Source organism: Dasypus novemcinctus, chromosome 10, assembly GCF_030445035.2.
Source record: "Dasypus novemcinctus isolate mDasNov1 chromosome 10, mDasNov1.1.hap2, whole genome shotgun sequence".
NCBI lineage: Eukaryota > Metazoa > Chordata > Mammalia > Cingulata > Dasypodidae > Dasypus > Dasypus novemcinctus.
This window is the reverse complement of record NC_080682.1, coordinates 95,442,378-95,459,462: the sequence shown is the minus strand read 5'-3', so window position 1 is coordinate 95,459,462 and position 17,085 is coordinate 95,442,378. Positions and strand designations below refer to the sequence as shown.

Sequence of the window (17,085 nt, the reverse complement as noted above, 5' to 3'; positions counted from 1 at the left end):
GGTTATGGTAAAGCAAGAAGTGTCCATGCTGACAACAAAGTTGCATGAATGTGTGTAAATAAGTATGTGCAATTAATGAGTATTTATACTTATGCTTATGTATAAATGCAGGATGCTTTAAAACAAGAAGTGTTATGTAATTTTTACCTAATTCTTATTGAAAAAATACAAAGTGGAGCCTTTAGTAAAGCAAAAATACAGCTTTTCAAAAATTTTTGTAAGAGCATGGCTTCTGCTTGACTTAGAGAAAAAAAATCCCTACACATATAATGCATTCAATATATTTCCTATAAATATATGAAATATATGTGTGTGTTTCATATGGTAACATATTAGTTATTTTGATCCTAGTAATTTAATTACGAGGATCCAAGAAATAAGTACTGACCACCATTTTTAGTTATTCCTCATTAGAATCATATAGAGAATAGATACTACTATTTCCAATTTACAACTGGGGAAATAGGGACAGAGATTAAATTATGTGTCCAAAATCCAACTGTTAGTGTGGGGTGAGGCCAGATTTTGAACCTGGGAGTTTGGGTTTTGATCCTGTGCTCTTTACAACTACAATACTAACAGAAAATAAACAGGCAATAAATAGATAATTGCTTCACCAATAATATTTCTGAAGGAAACAAAAAAAAGGTTGTAAGGATCGGGAGAGATTCAATTAATCCTTATGCTTATGGTATATATTTGAAGTTCCTGCAGGAGTACCTGGAAAGAGGTATCTAGAAGCCAGTCAAATATGTATATAAATATATTTAGAAAAGATATGTGAGTTGAGAATATAAATTTGGGAGATTATGGAAGCCTTGAGAGTGCTCAGATTGTTCAGGTATGTATATGGATTAGAAGAAAAGAGAACCAGCAGAGAAGGAAATCAGGGAGAAATTCGGAACGTATGATTTTTGGCCAAAGTAAGTTTCAAATTTGTAAGAGAGAGAATATCTGTATCTGAGTTAGGGAATGTTGAAATGGAGAGAGAAAAATGAAAAAGACATTGTTGACAAAAAAGTTGTTGAAAATCTGTTTAATTTACTTTTAATATGATATTTGAACTATGTATATGAGAGTCAAGTGGGTGAATGTGCATTTCTGATAATGAGAGTCAAGTTATTTCATAATCTAGAGATACATTTCCTTTTTGAATGAGTTGAAGGGAAAGAATTTGAGAAGGTATCCCAGAGAGACATATTTTGATGAACTTTGGGTTTAGTATTATTAAGAATCTATTCCTCATACAAAAATATTTATTTTTGCAGATAAATTGAAATATAATTCAGAAAAAATGAAATTCACTAATTTTAAGAAAATAATTTCATGAGTTTTAAAAAATGTATGAAATGTATATGCCAATGTATAGACTGTTTGTTGCTGCCTCCCTTCACCCCTCCTCCTAGCCTTTGTTATCTCCCTTTTCCAGCCGTTGCTATCCTTCCCGCCAGTCCCGTCCACTTAGCCAACTCATAATCTGCCCCCTTTCTTAATCACCGCCTACTTCATAACTGCCTGCACAGTTCCGCCTATCCACTACCGCCCTGTAGTTTACCCGCCCCAATTCCTACCCCTCCCTTGACCCGACCTTATATAATCAAGTGTATTTCCGCAATAAAATTAGACTAGCTCATTCTCACAGGCTGTCTCCGTGGTTTTTACCGCGCGTCCCCCACGCCTGGAGAACCTAGGCCTACGCGTTGGCCTATGGGCTCACCGCCGAGCTGTGGAAGCCCGCCCGGTCCTCGTAGGTTGCTAACTTAGAGTAGCAGCCCACAGCAGGGGTTGCTAACTTGGAATAGCAACACTCAGCAACTGTTTTCATCTCCAAAGATATTATTCCTTACCCTTTGTAGTCAGTCTCCCTGATCTCCCTGCCTAGGAACATCTGATCAGCTTTCTATCAATACACTTTCGTCTTTCAAAAACTTCATATAAAAGGAATCACACAGCGTTTGGTCTTTTTTTTTTTTTTTTCTTTCACTTAGGCAAGTGAGTCATTCACACTGTTGAATCTGTCAGCAATTTGTTCTTTACGCTTTGAATTTTATGGATATGATTCAGTTTCTTTATCCACTCAAGAGTGGATGTATATTTGGTTTATTTCCAGATTTTTTGCTAATATAAATAAAGCTGCTATAAATAATTGTATACAAGTCTTTGTGTAGACATGTGTTTTCCTTTCTCTTAGGTAAATTCTTAAAAGTAGGATTGTTGGTTATATTTTTACTGTATAGGGCATATTTATCTTTAAAAGAAACTGCCTGGTTTCCAAAGAGGCTGCACCCTTTCGCACACATTCCATCAACTATGCATATTTCCAGTTCTCCCACATCCTCACTAGTACATGGTATTTGAGTCACTTTAGTTGTTGCCATTCTAATGGTATCTTATTGTAGTTTCATTTGTATTTTCCTAACAAATAATGAAACATCTTTTCATGTATTTAGTTAACATTCATATATCGAACGAAACAATTCTGAAGCTAAAAATATAAGGTCAATTTTGAGTTCTCCATGCCTTACTTTTAAAACTCCGTGTATAACCAATACTTCTAATTTGGTGTTTTAGCCTTCTTGACACGTGATTTCTCAACTATCGGCCTGCCGCATCCTGAAACTTTAGCCCTACCTGCATCTCACCATGGCAACTTTTAGTGACACTACTTCTAATCGGCTCATCTTCTCCTTCTTTGGTATCCCTGGACTGGAGGTTGCACAGATATGGATCTCCTTCCCCTTCTGTCTCCTGTACTTGCTGGCCCTTGTAGGTAATGTTCTTCTCCTTGCCCTAGTTAAAGAACAAAATCTTCATGAACCCCAGTTCTATTTTCTGGCCATGTTTACCATGACTGACCTAGGCCTTTCATTGTCCACAATGCCTAGTGTCTTGACTATTTTCCTTCTCTAAACTTAACAAAGAGGAAAAATGAATAAGTTCCTTCTCTTCTTGGGTTTACTCTTGTGCATTTACAGTCATCAGTAATTGAAGAATCTCCTGCTGGAATCAGGGAATAAGGCAAATAGATTTAAGTGCCCATTGAATTAATTAGCATGTGGTATCATTAGCAAGAATGCCAAGCTACTTTGAGAAAGTCTTGGTTGGATTCCTAAATGATACTCAGGTAATCAATCTAATTTTTAAGTCTGACATATTTAGTAGGTATCAGAGTCACACAGTAGAATAGAGTATTGACATAGTTTACACTCTACTACTGACAATCAGTTGGAATTTTTGGAACAGCAAATGAGTGAAATTCCTTAATGGAATATAATTAGTGAGAAAATGGGGCTTAGTTAGTATTACCATATGACTGCAGAGTAAAGAAAGCCAGTGAGAACTGGGTTTGTTAGGAACAGCTTCCTGGAAGATTGAGAAAGAAGGACCATGAGGAGAAAAACTGGAAGCTTAAAATTTATCTAAATTCCCAATGCATTCATTTACCTGTGATTGCTTAGACATTAATGGTATAGAGGAGTTCACCTTTTAAAAATGCAATCTTTGCAATTAATGAGAGACTTTTTGAGAAGCACAATGAACATTTAAAAAAATGTTTTAACATCTTTTAAGGTCCAATTTAATCTTTATCTTTATAGTAAATTTTTCCATTCAGAAGCCTCTTAACTCTGACTTTTCTAACCATGAATATAGATAACCATGGGCCATGGATTAGCAATTTAACCAATTTTTTGAAGATAGCTAATAATTTCTTTAAAGGGGAACTCCTCACTTTTCTGTGTGGTTTTGGTGGTACAAACAATTTAATAATTCTAATACATCTTTCTTTTTTTTTTTATTTATTTTTTTATTGACTTTGTAATAATATTACATTAAAAATATATATGTGAGGTCCCATTCAACCCCACCCCCCCACCCCCCCCTCTCCCCCCCCAACAACACTCGTTCCCATCATCATGACACATCCATTGGATTTGGTAAGTACATCTTTGGGCACCTCTGCACCTCATAGACAATGGTCCACATCATGGCCCATACTCTCCTCTATTCCATCCAGTGGGCCCTGTGAGGATCCACGATGTCCGGTGATCACCCCCGAGGCGCCATCCAGGGCAGCTCCACGTCCCAAATATGCCCCCACCTCTCATCTCTTCCTGCCCTTCCCCATACCCATCGTCCACCATGTCCACTTTTCCCAATCCAATGCCACCTCTTCTATGTGGATATTGGATTGGTTGTGTCCATTGCACCTCTATGTCAAGAGGAGGCTCAGATTCCACATGGATGCTGGCTGCCATCCTCCCATTTTCAGTTGTAATCACTCTAGGCTCCATGGTGTGGTGATTGTCCTTCTTCAACTCCATCTTAGCTGAGTGTGGTAAGTCCAATAAATCAGATTGTAGGTGCTGGAGTCTGTTGAGGCTCAGGACCTGGCTATCACATTATCAGTCCAGAGATTCAAATCCCCTAACTATATCTTAAACCCCAACGTTAACTGCACCTCCAGCAGATTAGTATGAAAGTCTTATGAAGGGAGATCCCATCTGAGTCCAGATTCATCACACATAAACACCATTTCCAGAGAGGGGCCATCTGCCCTGGTAGTAAACCCCATCGGCCATGACCATAACTCTCATGGGTCTCTTTAGCCTTCATAGGAACCAATATCTGGGGGTTGTATCTGCTTTATCTGTCTCTCTGACTCTGCTCAGTTGTGCATGAGGACAATCCTTCTGCCAGCCTCCAGACTCTTTTTTAGAAACTCGTAGCCATATAGACTCATTTCTCTTTTCCATTTCCCCCTTACTTTAGGTCAAACAGCATTTTAAAGTCATGTTTTTTTATGTAGACATGGATATTCTGCTGATCCGCATTGAACCTTCCATATAAGGTCCTTTTCCAGTTGCATCATCAGTTGGTATTTGATAGTGGTCCCTCGTTGCCAGGGAGGCTCATCCCCGGGTGTCATGTCCCACGCTGGAAGGAAGGCATTGCATTTACATGCTGAGTTTGGCTTCGAGACTGGCCACATTTGAGTAACATGAAGGCTGACAGGAGGAAATTCCCAGGCACAATGTTGCTCTAGGCCTTGTTCTTATTTTAGGTTTATCAGCTCACAAGCATAGTCATTAGCATCAGGGGCTCACTGTTGAACCCTCACTCCCTCCCGGTCCCCGCCGCTGTACCTGGGAGACTATCGCTGCTCCCCTAGGGACCACGACAGAGCACCACTGGCCAGGAACCCAGTACCCCCCCTGCTGGGTTTTTAATTGTTGCCACTATGAGTATATCCAATCATTACCATGCACCCTGGACATATGTTCTGTACAGCTCCCTGTCAGCCATATATCACCTGTCATTGGTATCCCATACCAGTATCCCTCCATTGCCATTGTTGAAACCTCTGTGATCCAGAACTCCCCGAAATTTGAAGCCCAATATAATGTCATGGTCCCTTACTAGGGAATGGCATATAGCGATGGGTTTAAAGGATAGATAAAGAACTTGGATAAAGTTAGATAAACAACTTAGATAAAGAATGTTGACTTGAAAAAATTCCACATCCTATCCTTTCCCCCCCCCCCTAATTATTCAGCGTTTCTTCGTAGGAGTCCTAGACCACAGCAATGCATAGATATAATATACAACATTCCCATACATTCACCACAACACCTTTTTCCTTCCACAGCGATACTCTTACACCCTATTCACATCATATTTACTTAAGGTGATGTACAGAGTCTGAGATATTAGCTTTCTAACATGGTAATATCTGTGCTTATATTATGGTGCATACTTTAGGATACACAGTTCTTTACATTTTTAGTTCTCCTATGTTTTACATTATGGTTTACATTATCAGTCTGTCGTCTCCTATATGTTAAGTCTGTCGTCTCCTATATGTTATAATACATCTTTCTTCTCAGATTTTAGCTACAGATACTGGCAAACTGGAATTTTTATGTTGGACCTAGTATGAAAGATTTTTGTTTTAATGTCTCTAACATTAGAAGGATACTAAACCACTTGTGATCACAATTTTCCTTATCTATATGGAGGAAGCCCAACTATAATAGGAAAAAATGAATAAAAAGCAAAAATTGAAGCAGATATGAGGCATCACTTCAGAGAGAAAGAGTTGTTACACTGCTGAGTCATTAAGCTATGGGGTCTGATGACCCTCTTTTAATCCTGTGAAGTATCCTAGTATCCTTCCCAGGCATGTACGCCAATAAATTCCATATTTTACATAAGCCTCTTTGGTTGGCATTTCTTTATTTGTGAATAAAATTAAGTCAGTTTAAAGGCATATTCTAACAAATAGGAAGATTTGAGCTATTTATTTAATTTTTTCCTATGTTATGGTAAATTTATTCTTGCCTTTTCTCTTTCACTAAACAGCAAGTCCATAAAGAATGGCATCTTTGTCTGATTCATCTGTCTACCTAACGTTTGACCCATGGTTAATTATCAAAATGATTGTGTAGAGATGCAAAACAAGGAGGGACAGAGGAAATATGTGGGTAACAAAGAGCAAAGGGAGAAATGTTAGAAGAGGTATACATGACTGGTAAATCGATAAATTAAAGATTCATGCATTAATGTCTAGATACTGTGATTAAAAATAGATGGAGGAAGCGGACTTGGCCCAGTGGTTAGGGCGTCCATCTACCACATAGGCAGTCAGCGGTTCAAACCCCGGGCCTCCTTGACCCGTGCGGAGCTGGTCCATGCTCAGTGCTGATGCACGCAAGGAGTGCCAAGCCATGCAGGGGTGTCCTCCGTGTAGGGGACCCCCACACTCAAGAAGTGCACTCCATAAGGAGAGCCGCCCAGTGCGAAAGAAAGTGCAGCCTGCCCAAGAATGGTGCCGCACACACGGAGAGCTGACACAACAAGATGATGCAACAAAGAGAAACACAGAGTCCCATGCCACTGACAACAACAGAAGCGGACAAAAAAGACGACAGTAGCAAATAGACACGGACAACTGACAACTGGGGTGGGGCGGGGGGGGGGGAGGAGGAGGAGGGGAGAGAAACAAATAAATAAATAAATCTTTTTTTAAAAATTGATGGAGTAATAGATGTAGTATCTGGTTCTGCTCTGTGATAATTAATTTGGAGGCATCATAAGTGTGCATAAAAAATTTGATGTCTATTACTGATGTGCAAAGGCAGAATGGGCAGATAAATAATATTATATAGAAAATATTTGCATGAATATTTGGATTGAAATGGAAGGCTTTAAGGTAAATTTCAATATAGGCTAACCTAGTATGAATTCTTTTGTACATTTTCAAACACATGCATTTTAGGAAAATCTATATAGTGAAGAAACTCTATCTATGAACTAGAGAACAAATATATTATTCTCTGGTCACCTTATTACTCACCATCTGAATTTTAGAAGAATTTATTCTTTTATATTTATCTTTAAATCCTGTTTGGTCTTTGACTTTTATTATAATTTTTCACTTGAGTTAATAATGGTTAGTAATCTTTTTCTCCCCCGTTTTTCCTGTAAGCCTATCTTCTAGACTCTGACTCTCTGGACAACTTGATTTACTTCATTCATATCAGATATTCAGGTAATCAATCTAATTTTTAAGTCTGACATATTTAGTAGGTATTTGTTCTTCAATGCCTGGCAGGGATAGATGCAGGACATTATATATCCTACCATAATGCACTGAATGGACTGGAGGAGAGTGTAAACTACAACGTAAACTATCATCCATGCTGTGTAGCAGTGCTCGAAAATGTATTCCTCAAATGCAATGAACGTGCCACAATGATGAAAGAGGTTGTTAATGTGGGAGGAGTCTGTATGGGGGGTGTGGGGTATATGGGAACCTCCTATATTTTTTAATGTTACATTTTTGCTATCTATGTATCTTTAAAAAAAAGATGATAAAAAATTGCTAATAAAAGTAATGGTTAATATTTATTGAGCATTACAATGTGGAAAGGCACTGTTATAAACATATCATATAATAATTTATATTATATGTAATAATTATAAATGGTAAGTAGATACCATTATTTCTGAGACTACTGAAGCATAGAGAGCCTATGTCACTATTTTCCCTGAATGATGTAGTTGATATGTTACAAAATCCTTATTTCTGTTTGAATGGTTTATGCTTATATTCAGCTAAATGTAAAATCCAAATTGATAAAACTTGATGAATGCAAGTATACATTACATAGAGGAGCAAATTTTAGGCACATGCTTTCTGTGATTTTGTTTTAATACCTCACTGAATTTTAAGTTTAGATGAAACTTTGATTAGGATGATTACAGAATACAAATTATAAAACACAAAAGTAATTTAAATAAAAATTGGGAAAAATAAACTTTTTTATCCAACTGAGACTATTTATCCCTACACTATTTCTTACTTCCCAAAGATTAAAAATATTTGCATACTGGGTAAATATTTTATTTTAATCAGATTTGGCCTTTATATATACATATGTATGTATATATATGTATAAGGGATTATTATATAGAAAATATTTGCATGGCTATTGAATTGAAATAGGAGGTTTTAAAGTAAATTAAAAGAACTCTAGGAATGAAAAGCACAGAGTAAATTTTTAAACAGCTTAAAAATTTTCTTTCCTAGCATAATATTTAAAACTAGTATGTATTCTCATATGTCCAGAAAGGTTGTACTGAAAAGATGCACAAATGTATCAAAGGGAATACTTCACACAGGAAATGAATGCCTATTTCTTCTCCTTTTGCCATCTCTGGTACCTTTTAATCAGTTCCTCAAAGAGCCCTCTCTTTGCTATTTTATACCATATTAAATGCAAACTGTCTACACAGCACACTTCTAAACTTTTTTATTTCCACAATGTACATTAATGGGTTAGGACAGGTCTTAGGAAAAGAAAAAATATTTGACAAGGTGATATGAGAAAGAAGAGAGTAGTACCTGCCTAGCCTCTGCATCAGTGTCAGGGCAATAAGTGGGACATAGAAAATAACCCAGTGTAAACATGGGAGACACAAGTGTTAAGTGCTTGAAGTTTTCTCTCTGTGGATGCAATGTATAAGATTGTCCCAAGGTAAGGGCATAGGACAGAACAGTAAGACAGAGTCAACACCGAAGGAGCAGAGAACCAAGGCTAGTCCATAGATGAGGTCACATGAATAGACTCACATGCTAGATTTGCCACATCAGGGTAGGAACAGAATGAGTGGAATAGAGCAATGTCCTGTTTGAGCAGGATTATCAAGAGGGTCTTCAGCATCAGTTCCACTCCATGGGCCAGAGCAACCAGCTCCATTTGAGTAAGGGGGAGTGGATTAGGACCACAGAGTAGCACAATGTGTGGCAGATGGCCCTAAAGTAGTCAGAGGACATTACCAGCAGGATGGATGACTCCAAGGAAGAGAAGATATGGATGAAAAACAGCCCAGAAGTCATGGAACTCTATCTCTGGGGGTCTGAGAAGAAAGACACTAAGTACAGAGGTAGCGTGGATGCTGACATGCCTGTGTTGGTGGTTGCCAACATGGACAGGAATACATATTTGGGCTCATTAAGGGTGGGTTCCTGCATATCCTGTGAATGATGATACTGTTCCCAAGGATGACAATCACATACATGATGTGCAATGGGATGGATACCCAGGCATGGGCCTGTTCCAGCCCTCTAGTGTCTAAAAGAAGGAAGAAGGGTGGCTGGTAGTAGGTTCCACTGAAGGTAGACATAATAGGAAAACTTGAAAATGAGAACATGTTTAGAAAAGTCAAGTAGTAAAGTTGATTCATCATTTAGTCACTTTAAAACAAATAGTGAGAAGTAAGATGAAAGAGAGAAAGTAGGTTAAAATAACTACAATACAGTGCAAGTAGAGTAGAAGGTACAACCATCTGAACCCTGGGCTGTGAAATATCCATATGTCCTTTCTTTGGGCTAATGTGATGATTAAAAGGACCAGAATTGAGGTTTGAGCAAGGGAACCAAACAAATGCAAGGTATACGGAAACCACATTCACATTTGCTCTGTCAGATACATAGCATCATGTCCACATAATCACAACTCTAACTTACCAGTAACACTGCTGGATACCAACCAGGTTTTACCTGCATTCTTTTGTGCCGAGTTAGTGTGGTACCAGAATGGTACCATGAGTGATGCCATGAGTGTGTGGCTGATTTAAGCATGGCATAATCTTACCTTATGACTTGTTTTATTCATCCCTTTATATCTTAAATAACATTTTTTAAATCTTTCACACAATGCCTGTATACTATCTTTAACATGTCCTATTGTTTGGCAAATTACCTACTGTCTATATTTAACATAACTTAGGAACTCAGATGTCTCACAAGGTACTTGTTTGCTCTGTTATCTATTCTTAGCAAATGTCATTCATTCTGGCGGCAGACTTGGCCCAGCGGTTAGGGCCTCTGTCTACCACATGGGAGGTCCGCGGTTCAAACCCAAGGCTTCCTTGTCCCATGTGGAGCTGGCCCATGCACAGTGCTGATGCATGCAAGGAGTGCCCTGCCACACAGGGGTGTCCCCCGTGTAGGGGAATCTCACGCGCAAGGAGTGCGCCCCATAAGGAGAGTTGCCCAGTACGAAAGTGCAGCCTGCCCAGGAATGGTCTGCGCACACGGAGAACTGCCACAACAAGATGACGCAACCAAAAGAAACACAGATTCCCGTGCTGCTGACAACAACAGAAGTGGACAAAGAAGATGCAGCAAATAGAAACAGAACAGACAACCCGGTTGGCGCGGGGGAAGGGGAGAGAAATAAATAAATAAATCTTCAAAAAAAATGTCATTCATTCTGCATGTATCTCACTAATTACTTGTTTATTCACTATCTATACTTAATGCATCCTTTGGGTTTCATCTACCTCATTTATTTTTCTCATATTCTGAAAAAGAATTGACTATTCTAAAATGATACCACAAATATATATTACTACTGCTAGGGATATAAATTTACTAAGACACGGTTTCTACCCACACATCTACACATATGGCAGGTTTTGGTGAGAGTTATAAGAAAATAAGAACAGAAAAGCAAATATGACTATTGTGATGCAGTAATAATAAGATAGATCTATGCATAAAATGGGAATAAAATGAATGAGTTGTAATTGTGTGTGTCAGATAATAATCAAGAGAGGACATATTTGGATCAAATACCCACAAATGCTTTGCATCCCCAAAACCAGACTACTTTTCTGGTCACAAAATGTGTCACATTTTCACACAACAAATATGCTTTCATAAATTTCTGGAAAAAAATATGCCACTAAAAAACAACAGGACCTGTTCATGAATTTTCTATGTAGTGTTATCTAACATGTACAGTTAACCCTTAACAACTGTGGCCAGTAGCTATTTATAACTCCCAAATTGGCATTTATCCCCCATTACTTTAGAAGATAAGCAGAACAAAATCCACAGTCACTAAAGGAATGAAATGATGGCAACCCAGTTAGGAGAAGTCACTTGTTCAATTGTTGGTGGCTAAGAACAATTCTCAACCTCTATTTCTGAAATCAATATATGTTCTTTATATTACATCCTACTTCTTGATTAAAAAACAATGGGGAAAGGCAGGAAGAGATGAGAGGTGGAGGCGTCTTCGGGACATGGAGCTGCCCTGGATGGTGCTTCAGAGGTAATCACCGGACATTGTAAATCCTCACAGGGCCTACATGATGGAATAGAGGAGAGTATGGGCCATGATGTGAACCAATGTATATGAGGTGCAGAGGTGCCCAAAGATGTACTTACCAAATCCAATGGATGTGTCATGATGATGGGAACGAGTGTTGTTGGGGGGGGGGGAGAGGGGGGGTGGGGGGGTGGGGTTGAATGGGACCTCACATATATATTTTTAATGTAATATTATTACAAAGTCAATAAAAAATTAAAAAATTAAAAAAAAAAACAAAAAAAAAAAACAATAGAGGGGAGCAGATGTGGCTCAAGCGGTTAATTGCCTGCTTCCCACATGGGAGGTCCCGGGTTCCGCCACCAGTGCATCCTAAAAACAAAAGTAAACAAAAAAAGCAAACAAACAAACACAAACAAACAAAAGAACAAACTCAGGGGACCTGATGTGGCTCAGTGGTGGAGCACTGGCTTCCACATATAAGGGCCCAGGTTCAATCCCTGGCTCTGGTATCTCAAAAAAAGACAAAACAAAAACCTAATAAAAGAACAATACAGGCAAAATATTTAAACAAATAAAAATAAGATTGATGTAGACAAAACTGATAAAGGAGAAATAAACAGCAGCAACTGTGACCAAGAACTCTTTCATATATAGACAAAAAGACAGACCAATACAAAGTAGAGAGAAATAGATATTGAAAATTTATTCATCTCCTAAAATCCACCAACTATTATGGTAAGATCAGTAGGTGACACAGATGATCGATAATTTATGATCCCTGCTCTAAAATTTCCTATAAATTATGTTATTTTTGGTGGAAGAAGCATGGATTCAAAAGTATGAACAAGGAAAGGGAGTTCATTTGATCATTACTATTAAATATAACCCTGTTAAGGACTCTCTTAGTTTTTCTGAACGTCTGTGAAAAATACCAGGAAAGGAAGTTATTGGCTCATAGATCAGATGCTAGAAGTCTTGCTTCTTTCCTGGGTCAGAAGTGGTTTGGTCGACCAGCAATCTGCAGGTTGCTTGGGTTTCCAGTCACAAGGTGATGTCCTTTCCCTCCTTTTACCGGTTCTAAATTCCGGCTTCTCATCCCTTCTCATGGCTTTCTCTCAACTCTGGCTTCCAGTTTCTTTCTCACTATAAGGCCTCCAGTAATCTGAATAAAGGCCATCCTCATACAGTTGGACCACTCCTTGTCTTAAAAGAAGACTAGTGCGCGGTGTTGTTTTTTCCCTCCTGTCTTCCCTTCCCTCCTCCTTCCCACCTTGGTCCCCTGGAGCCTGCTGGGGCGAGCGGTGGGTATTGCAGGTGCTTACTCTCCGGGCTGCCCGGCAGGTAGCTGGCAGGTGGCAGGAGGAGGGAGGAACCGTGATGGCCTCGGGTGGCAACTTCGGCGGTGGCGGCAGGTAACTGTGACTCCTCCACCACGGCTGCAGCGAGGGACCCGCGCTGTTAACGGGTGAAGAAGCCGAAATGGAGCACATCCACGCCGACCACAAGCTCCTCCTCCAGGCCTTTGAGAAATCAACACAGATCTATAGATTTCTTGGAACTCAACATGTCATAACACCAGTATTTTTGCACAGAACTCGTATGTCTTATCAAAACTCCAAGACAAACATCAAATAGAAAACATTTAAAGATGACATGTTATCAAAAGTAGAGAAAATGAAAGGAGAACAAGATTCTCATAGCTTGTCAGCTCACCTGCAGCTTTTATTTAGTGGTTTCTTTCGTAAAAATAAGCCATCACAAAACTGAGAAAATTAACAAAATTCTTTTACTCTGGAAGTTCTGCTTGTAAAAAATTGCCACCAAAAGTAAATAAATAAATAAAGGAGGTAAGTTGTCCAATAAGGAAGTTCCCACAGGTAAAAAGGAGGTGCCTTTCAATCCTGACCTCAATCAAACAAAACCTGGAAATTTCTGGTCCCTTGCAGTTTCCAGTAGTGAATTTGAACTTCGTAACAGCCACATAGTGAAGTTAGTGAAGTCTTGCTCCTTGCTATTAAGAATGACTTGTCTGGGAAGGAGAGTTTAATGGAATGATTAATGGAGAAACGAATGAAAATATTAATGCCAATTAAGAACCTCCAGCTAGAAGTAAAGGAAAAAGACATTCATTTCACAAATGACAGTATTTGATAAAAAGAGGTACTTACAGTTTTTAGATGGGGAATATAAAGGAGCCGCATAGGAAATGGTAGAATGCCCAATAAGCAAGAAAAGAACAATATAGGAAACTATTCTTGATGGGAAGAGGCTGCCTCCATTTGAAACACTGTCTCAAGGAGCTCAATTGCAGTTCACTCTTTGCTGGACAGGAGAGATCAGTGATAAATCTACAGCTCCTATTGCTAAGTCTCTCACCACTAGAAATTCAGACAGTCTCTATCAAGAAAGCAAGTCTGGTTCAGTTAAACCTACTCAAACTATTCCTGTGAAAGAATCATTGGCTACAGATCTACAAAGAAGAAAAGAAAGAGATACTTCATATGAAAACCGGCAAAAATTATGAATATTTTATCAGTTCCTTTATAAAAATAACACAAGACAACAAACTAAAGTAAGAGATGACTTGCATTGCTGTTGGTATACCCTGAACTATCACAAACTTTAAAGTTTATTCAATCATCTTAAATTCCACCATAGAAGATTTACCTTCAATTATGTTTGTCATACAAAAGGTGCTAAGATAGATACTTCTATCAGTGAATGTTATAATGGCCCCTTTGCAGGAAATCCTCAGGATATTCATGGCCAGCCTGGATTTGCCTTTAGTCACCATGGACCAGTAAAGAGAACACCTATCATGCACATTCTAGTGTGCAGGCCAAAATGAACAAAAGCAAGCATGTTGAATTTCTTGAATCCAAAGATGAAGAAGTGGAACAGCGCGAATATACAGAAGTGGACACAATTGTCTATATTTTCATAGTGATAACTGCTTACCTCTCCCTCCTCAAGAAATGAAAGTAGTGAAAATTTAAAAAATCCCGAATGGCTAAGAGAAAAAAAACACCGTGCACAAATTGAAAAATTTTCTGTTAATGAAGGGAAGAATGATGAAATTATGGAATCTCCATGCATGAAGCATGGGTTTATTGCTCAAAATCAAATGAATCTTGCCTGTATGCTATTTGTAGAAAATTATGGACAATAAATAATTAAGAAGAATTTATGACAAAACTTCATGCTTCATTAAGTCAGCATGAATAACTTTAACCTTATTAGCATAATATCAACAAAATAAAGCTGTTACCAAGCTCTGTGAAATGCAACAAAAAGTAGAAAAAGGAGAATCTACTTCCCCTGCAAATGAAGAAATCATGAATTAAAACGGGACAGCAAATGTATTTAGTGAAATTAACTCAGAAGAGAACGCTTTGAAAATAGACGATGCAGCAGTGTGATATTATTGATGAATTCCTAAAAGAAATTTTGGATTGTTTGTAAACTGAGCTTTTCCTCTGAGCATATTAGACTATATTGGATTCATAGGTTTACTTGATTAAGTAATTATGTAAAACTCTTGTGCCAGTAGGGTGTTTAGTCACTCACCAAAGGGGGTGGGGACTCACAGATAAAAGGCATGGCAAATGATAGATTTAAGTGGTTTTTTTTGTTTTTTTTTTTAATTTTTTTTTATTGACTTTGTAATAATATTACATTAAAAATATACATGTGAGGTCCCATTCAACCCCACCCCCCCACCCCCCCTCTCCCCACCCCAACAACACTCGTTCCCATCATCATGACACATCCATTGGATTTGGTAAGTACATCTTTGGGCACCTCTGCACCTCATAGACAATGGTCCAAATCATGGCCCATACTCTCCTCCATTCCATCCAGTGGGCCCTGTGAGGATTTACAATGTCCGGTGATTACCTCTGAAGCACCATCCAGGGCAGCTCCATGTCCCAAAGACGCCTCCACCTCTCATCTCTTCCTGCCTTTCCCCATACCCATCATCCACCATGTCCACTTTTCCCAATCCAATGCCACCTCTTCTATGTGGACATTGGATTGGTTGTGTCCATTGCACCTCTATGTCAAGAGGAGGCTCAGATTCCACATGGATGCTGGCTGCCATCCTCCCATTTTCAGTTGTAATCACTCTAGGCTCCATGGTGTGGTGGTTGTCCTTCTTCAACTCTATCTTAGCTGAGTGTGGTAAGTCCAATAGATCAGATTGTAGGTGCTGGAGTCTGTTGAGGCTCAGGACCTGGCTATCACATTGTCAGTCCAGAGATTCAAATCCCCTAAATATATCTTAAACCCCAACATTAACTGCACCTCCAGCACATTAGCATGAAAGTCTTATGAAGGGAGATCCCATCTGAGTCCAGATTCATCACACATAAACACCATTTCCAGAGAGGGGCCATCTGCCCTGGTAGTTAACCCCATCGGCCATGACCATAACTCCCATGGGTCTCTTTAGCCCTCAAAGAAACCAATATCTGGAGGTTGTATCTGCTTTATCTGTCTCTCTGACTCTGCTCAGTTGTGCATGAGGGCAATCCTTCTGCCAGCCTCCAGACTCTTTTTTAGAAACTCGTAGCCATATAAACTCATTTCTCCTTTCCATTAAGTGTTTTGATGTTGGAGTTTTGATGTTGGAGTTTGATCCTGAAGCCTTAAGCTGGAGTCCTGGAGAGTAAGCTCACAGAGGGAAAAAAAGCAAGCCCCAGGAACGGAGGAACCCAGGAAGCCTTAACCCTTGCAGACGTCAGCAACCATTTTGGTCCAACATGTGAAAATAGACTTTGGTGAGGGAAGTAACTTATGCTTTATGGCCTGGTACCTGTAAGCTCCTACCCCAAATAAATACCCTTTTTAAAAAACCAGCCAATTTCTGGTATTTTGCATCAGCACACCTTTGGCTGACTAATACAGATGGTGTCTCAGGAGTTTCGTAACAGAGCAAAAAACAAAAAGTCTAAAAAGACCTGACCCCATGTTATGGGAAAACACTGAAATTACATTTTAGGGGATTCAGCTTCTAGGAAGTGTTGTATTTTTGTTCTTGCTTTAACTCATAGGCATCAAACAGGCACTATTAGATGAAGTAAATGATTTCAGCATGGATATTTTTCTCAGTGTTCCTCTTTACTTCATTCTGTAAGCATTATTTATCTCAGTTTTATTTAATGTCATTAAAACATTTCTCAAGTTTGAGCATGAAAAGCAATATTTCAAAGAAAGTTTTTTTTTTAACCTCTAAAATGAAATACATTAAATTGCTAATTTAGAAATTTTTCATATATTTAAATAATAATGTTTTTTGCATCTGTGAATGGCTGTTTTTCTATTTTGTAATTGTGAGACATTTTCTTGGGGAGGTAAAATTGGAATGTGATTCTCTTTTTTAAAAATTGAAGATTTTTGTGAAATTATGTTTGCATCAGTATTTGTGAGCCAACTTTCATCTTTGAATTTGAAATCATTT

General features: G+C 38.6%; 2 pseudogenes; one reads left to right on the top strand and one right to left on the bottom strand.

The window, feature by feature from the left end:
- Window positions 1-12,720, bottom strand: part of LOC139439933 (olfactory receptor 51G2-like) — a 34,919-nt pseudogene extending 22,199 nt beyond the window's left edge.
- Window positions 12,721-13,001: 281 nt separating this feature from the next.
- On the top strand, window positions 13,002-16,579 carry LOC101433945 (polycomb protein SUZ12 pseudogene; annotated as a pseudogene).
- The last annotated feature ends 506 nt before the right edge of the window (window positions 16,580-17,085 follow it).